Genomic DNA, 10874 nt, shown 5'->3' on the forward strand with positions numbered 1-10874 from the left:
GATTGCGCAACCTGACAGAGGTGCTCCCCCTCCCCCCCCCCCCCCCCGGTGAGCCCTCACCCCATCCTCCGTATCTGTACAACTGAGACTAGAGTTCAGTTCACTCCGGAGTGAAGTGCATTCTGGGACTATGATGCCCACTTAGCCTGAGACCCACAAACTGCCTCACCAGTCGCATGGGCAGAGCAAGGCCTGAGCCCCCCCCAGAGCCCACCCCCCTCCAGAGCCCACCCCCCCCAGAGCCCACCCCCCAGAGCCCACCCCCCCCAGAGCCCACCCCCCCAGAGCCCACCCCCCCCAGAGCCCACCCCCCTCCAGAGCCCACCCCCCACAGAGCCCACCCCCCACAGAGCCCCACCCCCACAGAGCCCAGCCCCCACAGAGCCCACCCCCCCAGAGCCCACCCCCCCAGAGCTCGCGCCCCCCAGAGCCCGCGCCCCCCAGAGCCCACCCCCCCAGAGCCCGCGCCCCCCAGAGCCCGCGCCCCCCCAGAGCCCATGTCCCACCAGAGCCCACCCCGCCCCCAGAACCCACCCCCCCCAGAGCCCACCCCCCAGAGCTTCCCCGCCAAGAGCCCACCACCCAGGGTCCACCGCCCAGACCCCCACAAACCACTGATGCCTTGTGCCATCTTCAATCCCATCCGTGCCGAGGAGCAATGGATGAGATGAGCTGCAGCCCTCCGAGTGCTGGAGATGCAACAAAGCCCCCGGCACTACCTATTTGGCCACTAGGTGGGGCTCACAAGACTGCAGGAGTGAAAAGTGTGATGTTAACCTGACCGCGGCCCCCAAATTCCACTTAATCTTAGTCTTTAAACTCTTAAAAACTTCTGCTGAGCAATGGAAAATTCTTATTTTGAAAAAAAATTCAATTTCTCGATTTGGTTTCTTTTTAAGAACTTCGGAGAAACGCTCCTTCCAATTTAACACTCGATTAAGAATTTTTCACAAATCACCAGGCTAAGATTGGGCAGAATTTTGTGGCCTTCTATGTGTTCTAGATGGTGCAGTTGTTTATGTGGACTACAGACGGATGAGAGTTCCCTCCATCTCCCCAAATGCAATGGTTTGCTTTGAAAGCTTCCCCCTCAAAACATTTCTCCACCCTCTTGGATTGCTACCCAACAGGCTCTGATTCCGCTTCCTGACCCCTTCCAATAATCTCCCCGCGCGGCCCCCCTCCTAATCCAGGTACCAACAACAACAACAACAACAAGATTCCATTTATAGAGCGCCTTTCACGTCAGGAGGACGTCCCAAGGCGCTGCACAGTTGGGTCATGACCCGAGCAGGGGGGAAATGGTCAGGGGAGGGGAGGGAAGGGAGGGAGCAAGGAGGGGGAAATGGTCAGGGTGAGGGGAGGGAAGGGAGGGAGAGAGGAGGGGGGGAATGGTCAGGGTGAGGGGAGGGAAGGGAGGGAGCGAGGAGGAGGAAGAGAGTCGAGAGGGGAGCTGAAGGCACGGTTTACCAGTTTAACCACGGGTACCAGTTTAAATGCTGGTGTTTCTGGTTTACGACCGGGAAGCAGCACTTAACCAGCCAGCTGCTGGGATGCAGGTTCAGCTAATAATAATAATAATCCTTGCATTTGATATAGCGCCTTGTCACGTCATTGAGACGTCTCAAAGCACTTCGCAGAATGGGAAAGAGTGAGAATATTCAGGACCCGCCATTGTCGCCTCCAAACCTTGGGATAGTTAAAGATAAATTTGCAGCACAATCTTCTACTGGTTGGACGGGGTTCATTAAAGAACAGAACGGTTATGTCTTGGAATCCCATAATGGCCTCCCCCCCCCCCCCCACCTTTATTTTAATAATCATCTTGCTCTGTGTTCTCTGGAGTCTGCAGGTCGTGATCTCGCAGCAAATGATTAGGTTTATTTTTAACTCCTCACTGTCCAGAGGCTGAGACATCACTGAGATGTCAGGAAGAGAGAGAGGCCTTTCTGCCCTAGAGCTTGGCTCTGCATTTATTACAATCTCATTGGAACTTCTCACCCAACTGCACCCCCTGAGTGTGCAGTGAAGATTGCTCTTGTATTTTGTTGCTTATTCTGGAGTCCTGTAGCTCTGGGTTCAATTCCCGTGGCAAGGCAAAATATTGGGCAAGTTTTCTTACACCACACGCCTCTGTTTACCCAGCAGTAAATAGGAACCCAGTTGTAGTCGATTGGTGGATTGCTTTTTCGGGGGTAATAATTCGTTCAAACAAAATAATTAAATTGGTCACTGCAATCCACAGTTGTTTGTGGGGACGCTGCTGTTGTACAATTGGCTGCCGCACTTCGCCCACAAAATATACAGTCAATTCACTTTACAGTATATCCTGTGAAGCGCATTGAGACGTTTAAAAGCCGTGATAAGGCGCTATATCAAATGTAATCATGTTGTTGTTGTATCAAATGCAAGGATTATTATTATTGTGACGGCTGTCCCAGACTTTGGTTTCCATGCTGCGATAAAGAAGGCAGACGATGGGGTGATGGGCTATATTCCTAGATCCATTGAGTCCACATCTTCCAAAGGACATGCTTACACGCTACACTGCTCTGATCAGACCACACATGGATCACACATAAGGTTCTGGTCACCGGATGTTCAGGCTCTAGAGACAATGCAGAGGAGAGGAACAAGAATAATCCCCAGGGTCTGAGTTATGACCCATGGGTTCAATACCCCCGCAGGGTGAAACATTGGGCAAGTTTCCTTACTCCACACAACTCTGTTTACCCAGCAGTAAATAGGAACCTGATTGTTAGTCGATTGGCGGATCGCTTTCCAAGATTCCAGTATTTCCAATTGAAATATCAATTTCCTATAATTCCTTCAAATAAATAATAATAATAAATTGGTCACACAATTCACGACTGTTTGTAGGACACTGTTGTGCGCAATTGGCTATCGTATTTCACCTCCAAAATGTACAGTCAATTCGCTTTACAGTACATTCTTTTAACCACTTTGATAACGTCTCGAAGATGTGATAAGGCGCAATATCTAATGCCAGGATTATTATTATAAGAGCCCTTGAAATAAGACGTTGCAGAGGAGGGCCTTACAGATGTGGATAAGATGCCAAACAGAGATTGAGGAAGTACATCTAAAATAATACTTTCAGATACACTGAGAGACAGCAGCGCAAGAGAGCGCAGGGTCAGTCGGGTGTGAAGGGAGATTTAAGGCCAGACACCAGGACGTATTTTAAATAAAAGTCTAAATATTCCAGGTGCTGGAAATCTGAAATAAAAACAGAAGTCACTGGGAACACTCAGCAGGTCAGGCAGCATCTAAGGAGAGAAGAAAATGAATTAACATTTCAGGTGTTACCTTGTGTTACGGGAAAATTAATTAACATTTCAGGTGTTACCTTGTGTTACGGGAATAAAAACAGAAGTTGCTGGGAACACTCAGCAGGTCAGGCAGCATCGATGGAGAGAAGCAATTTGAAATGTAAAATCTAGCAACCTTTGGTCATTGACCTGAAATGTTAACTCACTTTCCTCTCTCCATAGATGCTGCTGAGCTTTCCCAGCGACTTCTGTTTTCATACCGGGAAGTATATTATTTTTTCATATAATGTAATAGCAGCTGGAATGGGGTTAGAGGAAGGGTATTGCAATCCAGGACCCGGGGCTATTCTAAGAAATGGCTCCGTATTGCAATGTGCAGATGGTCAGGTGGGGATAAGGTCAAGTAAGCCGAAGGGATTCTTTCAACTGAAGCTGTCTTGCAATGATGTGTAGCGCTGATGTTTCTGTGGTGAATGGCTGTGGAGTTTTATTCACAAATAAACAATGTTTTTTTCCAGGATAACTATAATTTTGTGTTTGAACTCTACAGTGTCTATTAATTCTTTGTTGCTCTGAAACTTGCATCAGTTGACTTTACTCAGCAAATTTTCTCTTGGTGTAAGAGGTCTCATGCGAAGGACAGCACCTCCGACAAAGCACTGGATTGGAATGTTAGCCTGATCTATGAGTTTCACATCTTGACATAAGAGAAGGTTGAACCCACATCCCTTTGACTCAGAGGTAAGAGTGTTACTGACTGCGCCAGACTGACATCTGTCTCTTTGAGGATCCCTGTGGTCATCACCCTCAAACACGTCTCCTTTCTTGCTCCTCCCTACCTACTAAAAATGCACCACCCTGTCCGCTCTCCGCTCAGAGGGCACTGGCCTGCTCCACGTCCCCCACCCTGCCCTCTCCACCATCGTCGATTGGGCGTTCGGTCTTTTTGCCCCCCACCCTCTGGAACTCCATTCCCGAACCACTCCGCCTCAGCCACTCCCTTCCTTTGCCTCCTTCAAAGCCCATCTCAAGACCCTCATCTTCGACCGCGCCTTCGGTCATCTTGCCACCCCCCGCCATTCTTGCTCGCCACCCCTCTTGATTCCAGCTCCCAGCTCGTGTGCAAACCCTTCCCTGTCAGGTGCCTGCCTTGATTCCCTCTGAGAATCAAAGGCTCTGCAATGCAACTTGTTGTTGTTGTGATTCCTATCCTCTTCCTGAAGCACTCAACCACCTTGAGAACACATATTTACTTCACAGTATATCCCAGGAAGTCCTACTGACCTTGAAAGGCACTGAATCAAATTAATTACATTTGGGTAATTAATTTGATTAAATTAATCAAATGATTATTATTATTAATTTAAGGGGTTCTTGGGAATTTGAGTGTTTTTATTCTGACATTGAGCACATGGGGCAGCAGGGAGTTGGTTGACAATATAGTACATTCAGTCATAATACAATAATCCTCGCATTTGAGATGGCACCTTATCACGTCGTTTAGACATCTCAAAAACCTTACCTGTCAGGGCTTTGGCTTGCAGGGTTAACAGGAGTGAATGGGGAGGGGGAGACAATCACTGTTTAACCCTAATGGTTCCCACACCTGCCCACAGGGGACGCATCTCTGTGTAGCCTCCAGAGTGGGGTTCCTGACAGATTTCCCCTTCTCCTCCTCGATCCACAGATGCTCTAAGACCGAGTGTAGTCCTGACCCCTGCCCAGACACTGCTCTCAGCTGGGCCAGGGGTCACTGAGCTGTGACTCTCAATGTTCCTTTTGAGGCCTCACCGAAAGTCAGAGTATCAAGGGATGTGGGGCAAGGGTGGGTAATTGGAGTTGAGGTACAGATCAGCCATGATTTTATAGAATGGCAGAACAGGCTCGAGGAGCTGAATGACCTCCTCCTGCTCTTCTGTTTCTATTTTCTTTCCTGCCCAGTAAAAGTTGGAATTGTTTGAGAGCTGGTTATTAGGGAAGGAGAGGAGATGGGGGTGGGGTGAAGGCTGAGGGGAGAGGTGGGGGGGAATGGGAGGCCGGCCATGGCTGATCGCCATGGGAACGGCTCAGCATGTACCTGCCTTGATAAGGATTGCCTTTCGCTCAGCGGCTGAAAGGCTGGTGTCCCGGCTCCTCACCCACCTCGCACTCCGAGTGTTGGACATCATGGGAGGACGTGAGCAAGAGGAGAGGGGGAGGGGACAGGGGGAGACTGTGACTGATGTTCGCAACAAAGGAGATGGAGTCCACTTCACCCACCAGGTGACAGCTGCTGGCGACACAGGCAGAAAAATAACAATTTCCGCACTATACACTGGACATCCAATGGCACAGAGAATTGCGATCAAATACAATGACTTTGTTGGCAAAAGCAGCAGTCAATTTGCATGCAGCAAGGTCCCACAAAGAGCATTGAAGTGATTGAGTGATTTTCCTTGAAGATTGTCAGCTAGCACACTGGGAAAGACTTGGGGGGGGGGGGGGGGAAGCTATCCTGAGTTTGATGGTTGTTAGATTATGGTTGTTGTGGAGTCTGTAGCTCAGTGGTTAGAGCACTTGCCTTGCATGTGAGAGGACCTGAGTTGGATTCCCAGGCAGGGCGTAACGTTGGGCAAGTTTCTTTGCTCCACACACACATCTCTGTTTACCCAGCAGTAAGTAGGAACCTAGTTGTTAGTCGATTGGCGGATCGCTTTTCCTTGGAGTTGGGCTGGCCCCAAGGGGACATGTTTGGCAACAGAATGTCACTGCATCCACCCTCTGTGAGGGTCTTAGTCTTCCAGTTCCGCAGCCCTCCAGGGTGCTGTCGATGACAACACAGCCAGCCAGGCTTGTCAGCAAGACATGGAAGACTTAGAGGTTACTAGGGGCAGGGATTCTTCCCACTCAGCTCCTGTTAACCCTCTAAGGCAAAGCTCTGACGGGAAGGGTGGTCCTAGCTCCAGCTGTACCCCAACTCACACTCTAAAATCTCCAAGCCTTAGTTTCACTTTGCACAGAATACTGTCTGGGATCAGGAAAGCAGGGTGCGTCCCTCTGGGGAGAGAATGAGCATTTCCTTTCAGGCACAGGTAAGTCCCCACGTGGAGGTGGTGAACATTGAACTTCCCAGGCTAGGGTTCGAGTCTGGCTTCACCAGATAACAAGTTGAGTTTGGTCGGTATTCTATTTTTAGCTACAGGTGGGGAATCTTTCCACTCAGCTCCTGTTAACTCCACAAAATGCTAGTGAGTAACAGCTGGATAATCAGAGGGAAAGCTTGCCAGATTGTGCTCTCAACGGCAAGCTAAGTGGTTTTCGCTGGTTAGACTCCAGCAGGTACCCCCAAACCCCCACAAGCCTGGGTTCTTGACACAAATTCTCTTTAAAAGTGCTTTGAGATGTTTAGATGTCCCAGGCACCGTATCAGACCCAAGGAATATTCTTTATTATCGCTCGGTTTCCGAGTCAGTGGGCTGAAAGCTCAAATCCTCCAAGGAAGCACGTGAAGCAAAACATCCTTTCTAGCTGACTGTTTGCCGAGCGAGGACTTGGTATCCTGGGGTGGTTGTTTTTGCTTTTTTGTCCAACGGGTTTGTTTAATCCGAAGCCTTGGAAAGGATCCAGTGGGCAGTGGCGTTGAACTAATTGCAGAGTTGCAGAATTGGCTGTCGGGGCTAGCAATGGGCTGATACTACTTCACGTTCAACTCCTCGAGGTCCTGACACAGCAGAGGCTGTCAGTTTGCCCTTCATTAGCGCTCCTGCTTCACCCTGTTTCCAAGAGGCAAAAAGCTCATCCACTCAAACTGATTGCTGTCGTTATGCTGTTTGATTGCCGAACGCGGCAACTGATGTAATTAGTTGAAACATCCATTCTCTGGCCGTACAATACCAATAATAATCCTGACCTTCTCACAGCCCTGAGAATATCAAAACATCTCAGGGAACTTCATGTGGAATTGCCATCAGACCACTTGACTGTTTGATTGTTGGCCAGGCTGACAGGCATTTTGTGCGCCTGGTAATGTCCCACACAGAGCCATGAGGTGAACGTTTGATTTATTTGGGGGATTATCGGCCATGACACCCTGACCATCTTTTCTTTTCCCAATAGGGTTGCAGAATATTTAATGTCCGCCTCAACAGGAGCAGACGGGACCTTGCTTTAATATTTCCTCCAAAGCACGGCTTCTCCGACACTTCAGAGCTTCCCTAGGACTTTAGATACAGAAGTTGGGGAGGGGAGTGGTTGGTGCTAAGTGTGAGGGAAAAGACACTGGTTTGAGACTTCCATTCTTGATATGGAGTTGAGGTACAGATCAGCCATGATCTTATTGAATGGTACAACAGGCTTGAAGGTCTGAATGATCTCCTCCTGTTCCTATGTTCCTATGCACCCCCAGCACTGTACTAGGATGTCAGTTTAAAGTTCCAACGTGAGACGTGAACCCCAAATCTTCTGACACAGAGACTGAGCCAGGCTGACAGCCTAACTGAATTTTGCTCTGTTTCTTATTGAAGAAATCCAAGCGGTGTGACTCCTCGCAGGGTCTCGCAGTTGATTCCAGCTCAGGGCAACTTCACTCTGGTAATAACAACAACAACAACAACAAGATTCCATTTATAAAGCGCCTTTCACCTCAGGAGGAATGGAGCCGAGGTGGTGTTTCTCCATTAAGAAACCCAGTTAAGAAATAATGCATATTTGACCCTTTCCCTTTCATTCGCGATTGCTTTGGCTGCCAGTGAGCGTCTGTGAGAGTCGAGGTGAGACCTGGCTCCGAGGAACAATAACATTCTTCAGAGGAGTTGGCATGAAATTTGTCTCATTTCGCTTTTCTGAGGAAGAAAAAAATCCATCCAGTTACCACAGGAACTCACAGCAGGCTCGTAACTTAATGGCCTGTTTGCTTTCCTATTTGCTGCACTAACTTACCAGCAAATAAACCACCTCATATTGTGAATCTCCACGGTAATTTCAATCATGGAATGGCCCAAATAATAATAATAATCATTGCATTTGATATAGCGCCTCATTACTTCGTTGAGAAGTCTCAAAGCGCTTCGCAGGATACATTGTAGATTGTAGTCACTGTATAGTTTGTGGGCGAAACGCGGCAGCCAATTGCACACAGCAGTGTCCCACAAACCGTCGTGGATTGAGTGACCACGTTTTTATTTTGTTTTATTTATTTATAAGTGAGTGGGGTGGGGGTATATGCTCGGGCCGAGTTAGGTGAGCAGAAGAGTGGGAGAGAAAGTGACTGAGATAGGTAGGTGGCTAGGACCTGATGGCATTCAGCACTCGCTCAGAACCTACACCTGTTTTGAGTCCAGCAGTTAAAACATACGGATTAAAAAGAGGAATGTTTCGGGCTAATCCATAGATATTCCAAAACAACAATCTTAGGCCTTTGAGCTGCCATGAATGAACTTGTTCTTTTGATGAACATTCTTGAAACTGGTCAATGAGTCCGAATGCTTTGTGTTTAAAATAGCCGGGGAATTCAGTTAGACTAAATAATGGGGTTTAATTTACGGTATTAAGTGCTGTGCGCAATTGGCTGCCGCGTTTCGCCCACAAATATACTGTCAATTCACTTTACAGTATATTCTGTGAAGCGCTTTGAGTTGTCTAGAAGACGTGATAAGGAGCTATGTCAAATGCAAGGATTATTATTATTGTTATTACTATTATCATTATTTCTTAACAGATTTCTTAATCAAAAATGTGAAATTGTCAGAGTTCCAGCAAATACAACTTGTATTTTCAGAGACAACGGCCTTCAGATGAGACGTTAAACGAAAGGTCCCATATGTCTGTTCAGGTGGATGTTAAAGACCCATGGCGCTATTCGAAAAGAGAAGGAAGTTTCTCTCTATCAGTGTCTTGGCCAACAATCCCCCAGATAAACCAGTCAGGTCAGACACACTGAGGCTGTTGGTGGTACATTACTGTGCACAAATTGGCTGCTGTATCTACCTTTAAAATGCACAGTCACTACACTGCACAATAATTCACGTGGAAAGCTTTGAGATGTTTTGACAAGATAAATTCAGCTTCTTTCTTCTTTGTCTTCCAACCACCACAAGGACTCACACTTACACAGCACCTCTCACACACGGCCAACCTTTCAAAGTGCTTAAACACATAGTTAATGCCACTAATAAGTTGCTGGGTTGAGTAGACAGCGTTCTGATGGAGTGAGGGACTAATTCAAAACTTAAGCTGCTTTACACTCATTTCTTACTTGTGGTGTTGCATTTTGCCCGATAAAGTACATTTATGGGCAGCAGTTCAGAGTTCACGTCCGTTACCCAGATAACATAAAGCTCAGCAGGAAATCCTCTCGCTCCAGAGAGCAACAACAACAAGAACTGAGTGGCTGCATCAGCAGCGAGGAAGGGGAGTAGGAGAGGGAGGAAGGGAAAGGGTGGGAGAGGCAGAGGAGGAGAGAAAGTGGAGGGGGAGGAGTGGGTGGGGAGGGAACTACAGGGAGATTTTGGAAGGAATAAGAGAGGTTGGTAAGAAAAAGGAGATTTGGAGTATTATAGAACATTTACAGCACAGGAGGAGGCCATTGTGTCTGTGTTGGTGCTCATTCCCCCACTGGAGTTCTCTACTCTAACCCCATTCCCTGCTCTCTCCCCATCGTATTTGTGCATTCCCCATTCCCCTGTTCTGTCCTCTGTACCCTCTATTTTCACTTAGGCAATAGCAAATGCCTCCTTTAAATGCCGTCACGGGGAAGAAGCTGGTGAGAGCACACTGGGGCGACCGAGTTCGTCAGCCTCTGAGACGATTGTTTTTATTGCAGTGAAACACTTGCGGGAACATTCATTATTACCATTAGTGGGTAATGTACAGTTTAAGAGACGCTTATTTCCATATATTAACCTTTGGGGTGGCTGGTACGCTTGTGGTATTAACCTGTTCATGTTGCATAACCTTGAGCGAAGCATTAAATTATTAACAGGTCCAGCAGCGAGTTATGAAACCCTCCCCAGGAGGTAGGTACTCCAGGTAGAGCAATTTACATTGTACCTCTTGCACATGACTAACGTCTCAGCTTAACAGTTACAATAGAGAGCGAGCAGAAGGAAGGGACAATGAAGATGTTAATGATTAATAATCATTGCCTTTTATATAGTGCCTTATCACAACATCGAGACGTCCCAAAGCGATTCACAGAATATACTGTATTGACCTAGCGGTTGTTAGTCGATTGGCTGATTGCTTTTCCAGGGGTAATAATCCCTTAAATAATAATAATTTGGTCACTCAATCCATGACTGTTTTTGGGGACACTGCTGTGCAATTGGCTGCCGCGTTTCACCCACAAAATGTACAGTCAATTCACTTTACAGTATATTATGTGAAGCTCCTTGAGACATCTCAAGGACGTGATAAGATGCTGTATCAAATACAAGAATTCTTATTACTATTATATTAAGCCAAACTACAGTTTCCTTGAGATGCCAAACATTTCAGTACAATTTCAGTTTTGTGGCGTAAAAACATTCACGGGCAAATGTGTGGTGCTCTCAGTGTTCTCTCAGGTCTTCCCCTGGCTTCCCACACAACAGGGAGGTGGAGAGC

Source organism: Callorhinchus milii, unplaced genomic scaffold (assembly GCF_018977255.1).
Source record: "Callorhinchus milii isolate IMCB2004 unplaced genomic scaffold, IMCB_Cmil_1.0 Scaffold24, whole genome shotgun sequence".
In the NCBI taxonomy this organism is placed as follows: Eukaryota; Metazoa; Chordata; class Chondrichthyes; order Chimaeriformes; family Callorhinchidae; genus Callorhinchus; species Callorhinchus milii.